Genomic DNA, 13,260 nt, shown 5'->3' on the forward strand with positions numbered 1-13,260 from the left:
AAGTCACAGTTCCGATGAGGTCGAGGAGGGCAGGAGGAGGAGGGGAGGACAGGTGACGACAGCAGCTCTCACTTACCGAAGGCCTCCTCGGTGGCAGGCACAGTGCCAGGCACGTTGTACATCTTTGTCACTTAATCTGCACAACAGCCCTTGGAGCGGGTGGTCAGTTTGACCTTACAGATGAGGACACTGATGCTTAGAGAACTTCAGTTACCCAAGGTCATACAACTAGGAATCATGGAGCTGGCATTTAATCTCACATTTGTCTGGCTTCAGAGCTATGTCCTTTTCTAAACCATGTCGTTGTCTATACTAGTAGCTTTTAAGCTTTTTTATCCATGACTCACAGTCAAAAAAAAATACATTTTCCATCACGATCCAGTTTGCACATGTATATGTGTAAACATACATACAACTAAAACAGAAGTTTCATGAATACTTTCCCTTCCTATGTGCAATAGACATTATTTTTTTAAAAATTTTTTACTCTGCTTTCTTTCATGAGAGAGAGAGAAAGAGAGAGAGAGAGAGAGAGAGAGAGAGAGAGAGAGAGAGAGTGTGAGAGAGTTGTACCAGTAAATTGATTATGCATCTCCGTAAGGGGTCTCAATCCTTACTTTGAAAAACATTTCCCTCTAGTCTGTGGTAGTTGGTTAGAAATGTTTTCAGCTTCCTGCTTGATCCTGTTGGATGCCGGCAGCATCTTTGCTTCCGAGGCATGCTGCTAATTGTGCACTCTGGACCATCCCTCTGGTGAGGGGCCATCATTAATCAAATATTTCAGAAATTACAAATATCTGACAAAGCCGTTTATTTGGACAAGAGTCAGTCCAGGAAACCATCCAGAAAACATAGTCGCTGATCTCAGGCACCGACTAGTAATATTTTAAGCAGTTGATGCACGCTATTGCAAAAGAAATGATTTTCTCCGTTTTCAGAACTTAAAGGTCTCGTCTGTTGTGACAGGGCGATGCACAGTCACCATCTAATGGTAGATGCCAAAGGAAAAGAAAGTCACGAAGGGTTGTTGGGAACCAATCAATCCACCAGCGAGAACTGTCTCTCAGTTTTGGGGGAGTACACCCAGGATCTGGAGTCAGATCGCTGTTTCAGGGGTGTGTGTATGTCTCCACCCTGGTTTGGGATTTGGGGTAGGATTTTGTTTCGACAGCTAGGGGCAGTGACAGGGTTGGCTGAATCAGATTTAGGTCATGGAAAGTGAACTCCAGATCAGGTGGCTCGGGCGCGAGTCAGCCCTGACCAGCCGCGGGCTCGGTGACTTGACTCCAAGCAATGTGCGTACTAATTGAGAAAACATGTTCCTGTGATGGCCTCATGCAAAAATCCAGATTTACAAATTTTCTTCTTTTAATTCCTAAGAATTCCTTGAATATTTGCCGTGCGTGTCTATACAGCCTCCCCGGGTCCTTTTCCTTCAGACTGAGAAGAGTTGTGTTTTTCTGCTGTGGCCCAGTCAGGTTTTAAAAGGGTGAGATCCTCACAAGTGGGCACAGAGACACAGGCCTTGGGGAGAAGCTGGATGAGGGCGGGAGAGGAGAAAAGTAACCCACAGCTTCTCCTGGGGCAGAAGAAAGCAATTGAGACCGATTCCTTGAAAAGCTCTCTAAAGTCCAGTGAGGGACCTTCCTCAAGCCTCTGCCCCTTGATTCTTAAGCCCTCTGGGCTGGCTAAACCCCCACCCACCCCAGTGTTAGGCACAGAGCCCAGGCTTACCAGGCGCTGCTACATTCCAGGCTAAGTCAGGGCTTTCCAGCATTTTCTCCACTCTCCCTCACAGCTGCCCTGTGGCACTGTGAGTCCCTTTTACATGTGAGGAAACTGAGGCTTAGAGGGATTAAGGAATTAGTCATAGAACCAGTAAGAGGCGGAACTTCGGTCTGAAGCTACTTCCGATTTTGTGCCAGGGCTGCTTCTGTAAAATCTACCGGCCTGCAGGACGCCCCCTCCTCCAGGAAGCCCCCGCGGAGGGCCTCGCGTCTTTGCCACCTCTCCCTCCTCAGAGCTCTAGCACTTCCTCGGCTTCCTCCCTTTCTGATGCTGCTCCCATTCGCTCCAAGCGTGTGAATCTAGACGAGGAGGTAAAAAAGCCTGCTGACAGGCTTCGTTTGGTCTGCACGAATGTGCTGAAAGTGAAGGAACTGTACGTTCGAACTCGAGGTTTTGACTTTTCTTGAAAAGTTGGAAGGTCTGCCCTCACTGACCCTACAACTCTGCAAAGCAACAGATGGCCTGTCCCCTTTCGACGGGGCACACCTCCTGCGGGTTACCACAAACGCCTCCAGCTTAGGACCTTCCTTCATTGGCATCATCTGACGAGCCTCTGACGCCATTTTAATTTTGGCTCCTGAGCAAACTCCTTGGGTTGTGTCATGCTTTATATTTATAACGATTCCCCCGCAGTGCCCGGTCCCCCGGGAGCCAGTAGACCTACCGCCCCAGCGGGGACTGTCCCCACATTAGCCATAGGTTATATGCAATTCAGCAACAGCAGCTCAGCCCTTGACCCCCGGAGTGCCCTGCTACCATAGAAAATTTGCAGCCAACTTGTTCCTTCCCTTGTAAACTTGATAAGATACAAAAAATCCTAAAGACACCAGTCGTTGTTGGAGGAGGTTTGTTACATGGGGGAAGGAACCCAAACACTCAGAAAGCTGCCAGTACAAATGGCATTCTCAAGAAACGCTTTATTTAGAGAGCATTGCATAACATTTCTGAAATAAAAGCCCAAAAAGAAGTTTGCCTCTGAAAGAAAATTACAGGCGAAAATCCACGAGTCTCCTTTTACCCGGATATTATGGGGCCAAGAAAATTCAGAAGATGAAGAGTTTGGGTTAAAATTCTATCAAAGTGAGAATGTTAATTACCGAAGGTCAAAATACAGCCATAAAAAGTGCAGAGATGGTGCTGTCTGACCTGACGGGGAAAGCGTGAAGAAAGGACCCCCTGAGATCCGACCCGCCGTGGGAGATCATGAGGGACAGGGCCTGGTGTGCCCACTGGGTGCCGGCCTGTGCGGGTGCTCCGCCTACCCCATCTTGCCATAGGCGGCAGCCCGACAGTGGAGGTTCTGCTGTTACAGCTTTACAGAGGGGGAACCAGGTACGGGAGATGCCTTCCTGCATCTCTGCTCTCCTGGGACTCATCTCTCTCCTCTCTGCTTACCTAGTCCAGCTGGCTGCTCTCCCTTCAAAGTCACAGTCCAGAGGGGGCCTGCGTCCCTTGCCATTTCCCACACACTGTGGGTCTTCAACGCAAGGTCACTGACAAAGATGAGGTGGTATCCCCGTGTGCTGACCTCTGAGCCAGTCTACTCAGGTCCAAACATGGGATGATGGCATTTCATCAGACGGGGCAACTGAGACATGCTAGTCATTGTAACCACACCTCAGACCCTAGCGATGAGGGGCTGAGACAGAATCGCCCTGCACCCGCAACCTGCGCTGAGCTTTCCTGGCTCCTACCAGGTGGTCCCCCCTGGGCTCACTCCGGAACAGCGTGCAGCAAGCAGACAGCTGCTATATACCGCCGACCCCGGCCACTGATGGAAGAGCCAGAGGAAACAAGAGAACCAGCCCATCTGTCCCAAACGGCAAATACTCTGCGGTGCCTGGGAAAGTGCCAGCCCTCGTGGATCACACCGGCCCTCCACGTGGCGTGGCTTCCGAGGACGCTCGGCCCTCGCGCCTTCCGACCAGATCCTCCCATCTGCAGGGCTGTCCACCTGCAGAGGCCACTGCGGGTGGTGCCGAAACATGTCCATCTGCTTGGCCTGGTGGTGACTTTTCAGGGAAACCCTGACTGTCCGACTCTGACTAATACGACTACTAATGAAAAGATTTCCACAGTGAACGAGGTGGGCCGAACGCAGGCAATTCAAACAGCAACTGCTAGTCGCCCCTGACGGATGGCGTTATCAGACCAGCCCCAACTTTCCCGCTATACCAGCTCAGGAGTTTTCTCTCCGACTGCTTGGCGATGAATAGCAAGTAGGCTTGTCTATAAGATCCGACAAAGATATTCATTTTGGCCCTTTGCACTATGAATACCCAAAAGGTTCTATTTTTCGTCCCCCTGTAAGAGCTTGGAGCAAAGGTAAGGATAGCGTGAGCTGTTCTCCTTGAGAATCAACCCAGTGCCACAAGCACCTACCCTCCACGGTGGTACTGCCAGCTGATCTTTTTTAATCAAACGTCCCATCATCGATTCTCATTTATTCTCACAGTTATGTTAATTTGATACCAACACGTGCCCATGTTGTATCAAGTGCTGTGAGTGCAGGGAAAGGTTCTGCTTCCTTGTTCTCTCATTCAGGGAAGGGACCTCCTGGTCCCAGAGTGTGATCCACTTAGTATGGGAGGGAAGGCTCTCCCCCAGCGTTGTGGATTCCCAGGGCGGGCAGCCTGTCTGTGTTTTTAATGACATATGGCACAGAAAGAGGCCGCCGTGCTCTAATACCACCTGTCCCTTCCCCCAGCTCTTTCTGTTTTTTTGTTTTTTTTTTTTTCATGTGGGTCATTTCTAGTCACACTCCATTGACAAAAGGCAAAGGATGATCCTGGTGGGAACATAGCACTGACGTTCCAGCCAATGGCTTCCTGGAGCTTGAAATGCTGGTTCTTTGAGGATTAAGCCCAGGGCTGGACTTCCGAAGGCCCAACTCAGTGATTAAATAGATGCCTGACATTGGGGTCTGGAAGAAAGGGCCTTACTGGAAACTTCCAAGGGATTTCTCAGCTAGGAGAAGTATTATCCTTATAATAAGTATTTAGCCATATATGGTGTTGGGGGGGTGATTTTGGGTTGTCATCATGACTTCTGGCATTTAGCAGGCGAGGTAGGGAAACTTCCTGTATTATGTAATAGGTCATACTTAACCAAGAATTGTCCCTAACTGCCACAGCCCCACTGAGAAACACTATTAATTCGATGCACTTGTCCTGTAGATTGGGACAATGTAGCTGAGAAGTTTAGTGATTTCCTCAAGGTCACGAAGCTCCTTTCCCTCCTGTCTCAGAAGTCAGGAAACTACCACAGGACATTTACCCAAAATACAAGAGATCATCTTAATGTTTCAATCTGATTCCTACCGTGTCACAGTCTGAGGCCAACAGTTATAGAGACTACTCAAAAGGATGAAAAGTAACCCACAGAATAATGAAAACGTCATCAAGCATGAGAAACTCTGAACGCTGTCAGTATTCTGGCCTTAGCCAAAGTCTGTAGTTGAAGGGCTGTTCTCCTTGGATCAAATAGTGACAATCCCTGTGCACATTCCACTGGAAGGCCAGGGACCCCCAAAGCCTCGGTTTCACCGGCTACATTTCTGCCTTGGTTTCACTGCTACTTAGAGTTAGGATGCTAACTGTTTTCCCACTGTTAGGAGGCAAGGTGTCTGGGAAGGGTCTTCCATCTCCATGTATTTGCCTGATGCCACCGTATGCTATTCCGTAACACTGGTCCAGCACAGAGTTCATTTCTCAGGACGGGCTAAGCCTGAGAGCTGACGGTTTAACCAATGATTTGCAAGATCAGAGGTGCCAGTCAAAGAAAGAGAAGCCCTCTGGGAACATGGGTCATTTGCTCAGAGATGTCCAGAGACTTTAAGTGAATCCTCAGCAAGCCTGCCATTGCCTCCTGAGAGCAGAGAGACTGTTTGCCGCCAGCCAGGTCTCCAAGACTTGCCTGCTCTGGACCCCTAAGTCCCTACAGGGTCTTCCTGGGAGAAGATAAACGGCTGGGCCACTGGTCTCTAGTGTGGCACTGATGTCTGCTTGGGGGTCCGAGCCTGGCCCTTATCAATGCACAGCAGGAAAGAACAGTAGCTCTGTGTCCTTCCTAGTTTCTCTGTGGCTCCAGCGCAGCTGCCGCCACAGCAGTAGGGCGCTACTCCACGAAGCCACTGCAGGAGTTCTCAGCAGCTTTGAAAAGCGAAGTTGTGCGGATTTTCTCATCAGTTTAATCTCAGTAATGATGAGAAGCTTCCCTCGGGCTGCAGCCCTGCCCTGCCCTGCCCTCCTCTCCCTGCTGATGTCGGCAGCTGGGCCCCCTTCCTCCCCAAGGCAGATTTCTCCATGCAAGAGAAGCGAAGTGTGAAGCTTCACCCCCTTCTCCCTCTGGTTCTCCGGATGAGAGGTGTGGGGTGGGCCATGGGAGGAGGTGAGAACCTCGCTCCTTGGGAAAAGGCTAAGGGTACAGAAAGAGTCACCAACACTAGGACAACTGCCCTGAGTGGACCCAATGTCCTAATTCTCTAGTGGGCCCGGGGCTGCTTTAGGGGTAGGACTTGGCCGGGGGGGCGTGGCCCTCGCAGCAGGTTATACAATCCTCTGAGGTACTCCCACGGTTCTTCCAATGCCCATGTCCCCATGCCCCAGAGACCCTGGTTTCCCATTCGTGGTGCCTCCTAACATTTTCCTCTTCAAGGCTGCCTGTTTTCCACCTGCACTCAAATGCTGAGGAAAGGCTGGGGGAGAGTGTAAGCAACATGTGCTGTCAGCCCTGTCGCCCTCCAGAGACCCAAGCATGAGGAACAAGTCATTCCTTCTGTGAGTCAGGGCCAGTCTCAGCCCCCAGACCACTCACTCACCTCCTCCCCTTAGCCCCCAGTTCCCTGTGACTCTCTGCCCACCGTGGAGCGACATTTGGGTCGCCCCAGCTGACTGACTTAGAGACCCATGCAGACCTAATACAGACTTTCTAGATTCTCCTCTGTGGCTCTGCAGAGGGAGGAAGTTTCAGACATTGGGTAGGAAAGATTTCCCTCCTGCAGACTCAATTGACAGCTTCAAGAGTTTGAAGACACCCTGGAGGGAAGTTACTGGTAGGCTCTCCACCACCTTTTCTGAATTTGCAGATCGCAGCTGGCGGAGCACGTGGGGGAGGAGGGGCTGGCATTGGCAGTGGGTACGCCCAGAGGATGGAGCCAGGACAATTAATCAAGTGCCTTTTCTCCAGGATTTCCTCTGGCTTCAGATGACAGCCAGGGCAGAGACACCCAGGAGAGCACTATTTTGGTTTCCAGCTGGGAACGTGCACCAAGTTTTCCTTAATACCCACAGCACCCAAAAGGCTTTGCTGTAATACAGTTTAATGCATGAAACACCCATAAATTATCCTTCAAACTGTTACAACTTCCAACCTGGAACAACTTGGAAAAACCAGCCTAGCAAGCAGGCTTTTTTAATCTCTCGAGTCACTAGAGAAGAGAAAGTTCAAGCAGAAAACACCTTCCATGAGGATTTCAGAGCTTTTTGTTTTTTTGGTTTTTTTTTGGAAAGAATAAATGTAATCAAACAGAGCTAAGCCTCTTGTTTATGTTGGCTCATAGATGTCGCTCCCTGACCCTTGGGTCCTGTCTTTGCTGCCTGGATCCAGGGCGCTGCCCGCGCCACCCCTTCATGCCAGCTTCTCCCACACCTGGCAGCAGACAGCTGGAGGTGAGGCGTGTGACCCAAGTAGCCGGCTGAGCCTTGGCGACTTCGGTCCGGCGCGGGCTCCGTGGAGGTCCCTTGGCGCGCGGGCTTCCTCCATCAAGCCGGAGGAGTCCTCACTCCGGACTCCCAGCCCTCCAGCAACGAGAAGGCTATCGAAGACCCTTGCCCCGATCCCAGCACCAGGTCCAGCGCGCCCTGCCCCGCTGGTCCCCTCACCTGGGGGCAGCGCAGCACTTCCCGCACTCGGCGCACGGCCCAGCCCCGCGCGCGGCGCCTTCGCCCTGCGCGGCGCAAAACCGCCGGCCCCTGCGCGGTCGCCGCCGGCGCATCCCTCTCTCTGCGCGCGTTCTCTCTCCCTCCATCGCGCGCTGTCCCTCGAGTTAGTTGTCCCTGGCACCGCGTGCGGCTGCTGCAGGCGCCAGGGTGGCCTCCCAGACTTCGGGCCGTCGGAAGACCGGGAACTGGACGACCGGAGCGCGCGCGGCTTCCCCGGACTCGCCCGCCCGCCGAGGCTCCTGCGCTCCTGCACCCTCTCGGGACACATCTCTCCCCGCCGCGGCTCAGCCCGCGGGAGCCTCGGGAGGGCCGCGAGATCTGACCAGGCCGGGATCCATGCACTCCCTCCCGAGAGCTCAGCCCCGCCGGCCCGCGCCCCTGTCTGCCCTGCGCCCCTCTCGGGGCTCGGCTCCGGGCTCCGGACTCACCCAGCGCTGCGCTCCCCTCCGGCTCCCGGCGCTCTCTGGCGCGCAGGAGCTCGGAGAGGCTTTACCACAGCTTCTGAAATTCTTAGCCCCTCCTCCCGGACTCCTCCTCACTCCAAATCCGTCCGGCGCTACATCGCTCCGCAGCCCCGCACCTGCTCATGCTGGGCGCGGGCGCAGGGCGCTGGGGGCTTCGAGGAGCTAGGGATCAATCTCTCCCAGGAGGGCTGGCTCGACCCAGGCAGGGAAAGGGTCAAAGCCCCAGACAGAGGTCAAAAAGAACCACGGGGGTCGGAGGGGCTGCGCGCGCCGAGCACAGGCGGGGATTTTCTGGGGCACCAGGCGGGGGGTGCTGGCCCTGGGCCACCAATGGGCCATCAGTCTGCAGGTGGGTGGGTGGCAGTAGCTCCAGCACCTTCTGGCCCTTCCCCAGCCCATGCTTGCCCCCAGCACCTGGGGGTCTGCCTGGCATTAACCTTCCGTACCTTAGGCTTGGCAGCTCCTCACAGTCTAGCGAGAAAAGCTAAGGGAGCTTTTTGCCTGGGACGCCTGGCATCACCCCGGGAAAAGCGAGCACCCAAGGGAACTCCAGAAGATGCAGGCCCCGGCGCTCCTCCGACACGAGGGCGGGCGGCGGCTCTGACACCCAGAACCAGCTAGAAGGCCCCTGAGCATTGGCGAGTCCAGCTTGGGGTCAAGGGACCGAGGAGTTAGGCATCAGGACCTAGTCTCAGGGCCTTAACTTCAGTTGAGGAAGTTTCCTGGGGGCTCCCTGAACCCACTGAAATTGTAGGCCAATTTGTACATCTGCGTGCAGCGTGTGCGTTTTTCTGGATAGAGGGTCCCCAACTTCCATCAGCTTTGCAAGGGGGCTGTGACTCTAAACTGACCCACCCAGCTGGCCTTCTAAGCCACTCTCCGGCCTGCTCAAATTCCTCTTAACTCCACCGTGCAGACTTTAAGCCAGGAGGGAGCTCCTGGCTGGCCTTCCAACATTTCTTGGGTTCCATGGACTCAGAACCTGACAGGTAGGCTGGCCCCGACCGCAGCCTGCCTTTTCCCACTCCAGCTCCACACTAGTGAGTCTGAAATATCCCTTAAGTCAGATTCTTCAACAAATGTGCATCGTGAATTGTAATAATGTTTTTGGGGGTGGTTCATAGGTCTTTCAAAATTCACACCCTACTTTCTCTGGGGTTGAAATCAGTCACATGTGTATATTTTTTTCCTGAGCACACCATATGCTGAGCCCCCACCCTGTGCCTGTTGCCACAGGGAGGAAGGGATATGAGGAAAGACCAGGAGAGGGAGAGGCACCAAGTTTCTTTGTTGGGGAAGCCATGCCGGCATAATTCAAGCAAACAGGGGTTCCTGTTGTTAAGTGCCAGGGTGGCCCTTTATCCCCCACTGGAGGCCCTTCCTAGACTCTTTCAGTTCCTTTGACACAGATTGGTCTGCGGGCTCCACTTCTTTCTATTTTCACCTTTGCCCCACACCTAAGTTCACCCAATTTATGCATGTTCTCAGAAAGATGAGTGGGAAGAAATTTTCCGAATTGGAAGTCAGCTTTAGCTTTGGCACAGGCTTGTTTTTTCCCAGCAAAGGCTCACCCCTTTCTGAGTTGTCCAGTGCAGACTGGTGGAGGCACAGACTTTGGAGGTGAATGCTAGTGACGGGGGGACACCATAAATGACCCTTTCTGCAGAAGTAGCATCAGATCCATTAGGAAATTTATCATTGTCAATTTGTTTAATTCCAGACAATAGGGCAAATTCATTAATCGATCACGTCGTGTATGAACTTGTTTGAAAGCACCAGCCCTAAGTTTTATGTAATAGCTGCCCGAGAATTTAGGGATGAAGTTGAATTTTTAGAATAACTGGAAATTTGGTTGTTGAATGCAGAGCCTCTGCATGTGTCCTTGTGGCGTCTCCCAGAAGGACAAAAGGATTTGGGGCACTTACGATTTTTTTGTTTTTGTTTTTGTTTTCATGTGGTGTGTAAGAGGGAAATATAAAAATGATGTAGGCAGAATATAAGCCTAGATGCCTCCTACCCGATTCATGATCATATTCTGATGTCACACGTTGGTTTAATAAGAGCTCCTTTTCATCCCTGACTAGCTGTTTCTGTCCTTGAACTTTAAGGACCTTGAATAAATAAAACCATGTAAGCAACAAACAAACAAATATCTCCAAGATTAATTGTGAGAGCCTACTATGTGCCAGGCACTGAGGGATGGCTGAGGTACCTATTCTCAGAGAGCTTATGTTCTACTGGGGACTGGATCGTTAGGCCTCGGCCAAATTTATCACAGTTTCCTCAGATCCTAGCACAGGGCCAGGCATACAGTAGGTGCTCAGTAAATACTTGTTGACTCCAACAATGATCAGAGCCATTCATGGCCGTCAGATAACCCATCCACACTGGATTGGTTTCCTGTGGGTTCCAGATCAGACTGGCCTTGGTACAGAGACCATAGCCAGGTATCTCTCCTCTTGCCTCTTCCACTTTTGTGGGGGACCCAAATGGAAATGTCCTCCTGGATCTTTGAAGGAAGGACCTGAAGGTCTGGACCAGCTACATTTATAGGAATGAAAAACAGCTGAGAGGGCAGCAGGCACAAGGATTGGTGCAGACAAGTAGAGGATAAGAATGTTTTTCTGCACTAGATTTTCTCAAAAGAGCTTTTTATCCAGGATATCAAAATAACCAGCAGCTGATGTATTTGCTGCCTTGGAGGACAGAGTGTGGTGTGCGCAGTAATTGTTGTTATTTCTGAGGATTCAGAAGCCCGCAGCCATTGAGTGCTTTGTCAACAGCAACACTCAGCCTAGCACAAAGCTCCTGCCTCTCTCTCTTGCGTTGCTCCAGAAGGCCAAGGCAAAGTGCACATGCTATTTAAAACTCCAGGAGGCTCAGGCGCTATCTGCCAGTGCAGATCTGCTGGCAATACGTGTGAAACAGAAATATTGTCCCAATTGCTGGAAGAAGTGATAGCTTCAGCTCAAAGATTTTTTCCCCCCTCCTTCCTTCTAATTAGAGTGGAGAAAAACTTCAGAAGAGGCAACGTTTTATATAATGCTTAGTACGATGACACGCTTACAGAATCACCAAGATGATCACCGGCCACCGCAATTATGGAGGAGGACGCAAGGGCTCAGGAAGGACAGGGGCTCAGCCAAGTGCAAATGGCCAGGGTCAGCCAGAGCTCAGGCTTCTGAGCTTCTAGGCAAGTCTGCTTTCTCCCACACTCTCTGTAAGAGGCCGAGAGAAGGACCCCTCAGCTCTGGCCCAAGGGGCTGGCTGGTAAATACAGGCCAGAATGCAGAGAACACTGACTGGGCTGGCAATTGGGGGCCCCCCTTTTCCTTTGGGGGGACATCTCTGCCTACGCCTGCTCCCGTCTCTCCCTCTCTCTCCGATAGCTTCGGTTTCTCCCTCTTAACTTCCTGCGGTCCAGTTCCCATCTTCTTCCCTTCCCTGTCCCTTCCCCCCACCGAACTGATATTTTCTTCTTAAAGGTCAGCAGTTGCGATAACAACACCACCGCCAACATAATAATAGCAGCATTTATTGACCGCTTCCCTTGTTTTGGGTTCTGGGCAAGGTATTTTAAGGGCCCTATAAATAGGTACCATTCTTTTATAAGTAAGGAAGCTAAAGCCCCTAAGAGGTAAGTCTCTTGCTCAGTGTAAGTTGAATGGCTGGGTAGAGATTTGAACCTCACCGGTGAAGGCGAAGCTCTGGCTGTGTAAACATCGTGGCTCCTCCTCCTTTCAGCCTAGTTCAGCGAACTTTGCCGGTCCTCAGCATCTTCCCCTAGGACCTCCTGCATGGGACACTTTCCTTTCGGGTTTCCGTGGCTGTGCTCCCCTGCTTTGCCATCTACCTCTCTGATTTCTCGGCGGCTCGATGTTCTTCTCCAATCCCCGTCTTCCAGGAGATCTCTCCGGCTGTACTGATTCCACTGCCAGCTTCAACTCTGATCTCACGAGCCTGCTCCTTCAGTCACTAACATTTGGAGTGTCCCTATCTGCAAAGTCCTTGTTTTAGACCATCCACACAGGCACCAGCAAGGATGGTGCTGCCAGCCCACCTCCCACCCTCAGGGGTTCCATCCCAAGTCCATGGTCTGACCTCAGCCTGCAGTGGCCTACGGAGCTCATCGCTAGAGCAGGTCAGGTATCTGCCTGGGCCCAGGGCAGTTCAACTGTGTTCCAGCGGGGGCACCGCAGCCCAGAAAAGCTGCCTGCTTGGAGCTAGGAAGATTTAGCTCACCCACCCCATCTATGTCCTTTAAGGTGGTGTGAGCTTAGGAGATCTGTCCTCTTTGAGGCGTAATAACTATACTTACAGTTATATCATTCATTGTATGAAATGATTAACTTCTGAGCACCTGCCGTGTGCCAGTCCTGTTCTAGGTGTTGGAAATTCCCCAAATGAGAAAAACAGCCTCTAGCCACATGCAACTTAAACTCGGGCAAGTCGCTTCACCCATTTAAGAAATCTTTATCTAATGTACATCATAGGCCAGGCCCAGAAAAAAGGAAATTGTGATTTCAGTGAGCTCGGCTTGGGAAGGAGGATGAGACATCTGGAAACGGGCATTGCTGACGCGAGCGATGAGTTCCTCCGAAGCCATGCCCTCCTTACTGCACCGCACAGACTAGTGCTGAAAAAATTCCTACAGAACCCAGGCCTGGGTCTCTCAAGTCTTTGCGTGTTCGTATGATAGAAGCCAAAAGACTGCGTGCCACTCAGGCGTGCCATGCCGGCCGGGTTGGTTTCCCCGTGACTCTGGCTCTGGTCCTTTCACGCCACTCAACCCCGGGGGCAGCCCCATTACGTAAGCGGCAGTTTGGGACCAGCAGGGAGCTGCTGGGACCCCCTTCAGGTGCTGGAGGTGTCTTCTCAGTGCAGAAGTACGGATCGTGAGGGTGCAGGTGTGGCAGAGGTGACGCACACATCACCCCTGCAGGTACCACTTTTTTGAAAGGAGTCTTCGTTCAGGCGTGACTTCGCCTTCTGCCAAACTGCGAGTCTGGCAAAAACTGCCTCCCTCTGGGGGACTTATGGGCACCCTCGGGTCTCAAAGCCCGCTC

General features: G+C 52.1%; 1 protein-coding gene across 1 annotated transcript in view; it reads right to left on the reverse strand.

The window, feature by feature from the left end:
* Positions 1-8,213, reverse strand: part of NGF (nerve growth factor) — a gene marked incomplete at its 3' end in the record, with an annotated part of 49,568 nt that extends 41,355 nt beyond the window's left edge. Inside the window, exon 1 of the mRNA XM_006919817.2 lies at positions 8,159-8,213. The remainder of the gene's footprint in view (positions 1-8,158) is intronic.
* Between the last annotated feature and the right edge of the window lie 5,047 nt (positions 8,214-13,260).

Source organism: Pteropus alecto, unplaced genomic scaffold (assembly GCF_000325575.1).
Source record: "Pteropus alecto unplaced genomic scaffold, ASM32557v1 scaffold106, whole genome shotgun sequence".
Lineage (NCBI taxonomy): Eukaryota > Metazoa > Chordata > Mammalia > Chiroptera > Pteropodidae > Pteropus > Pteropus alecto.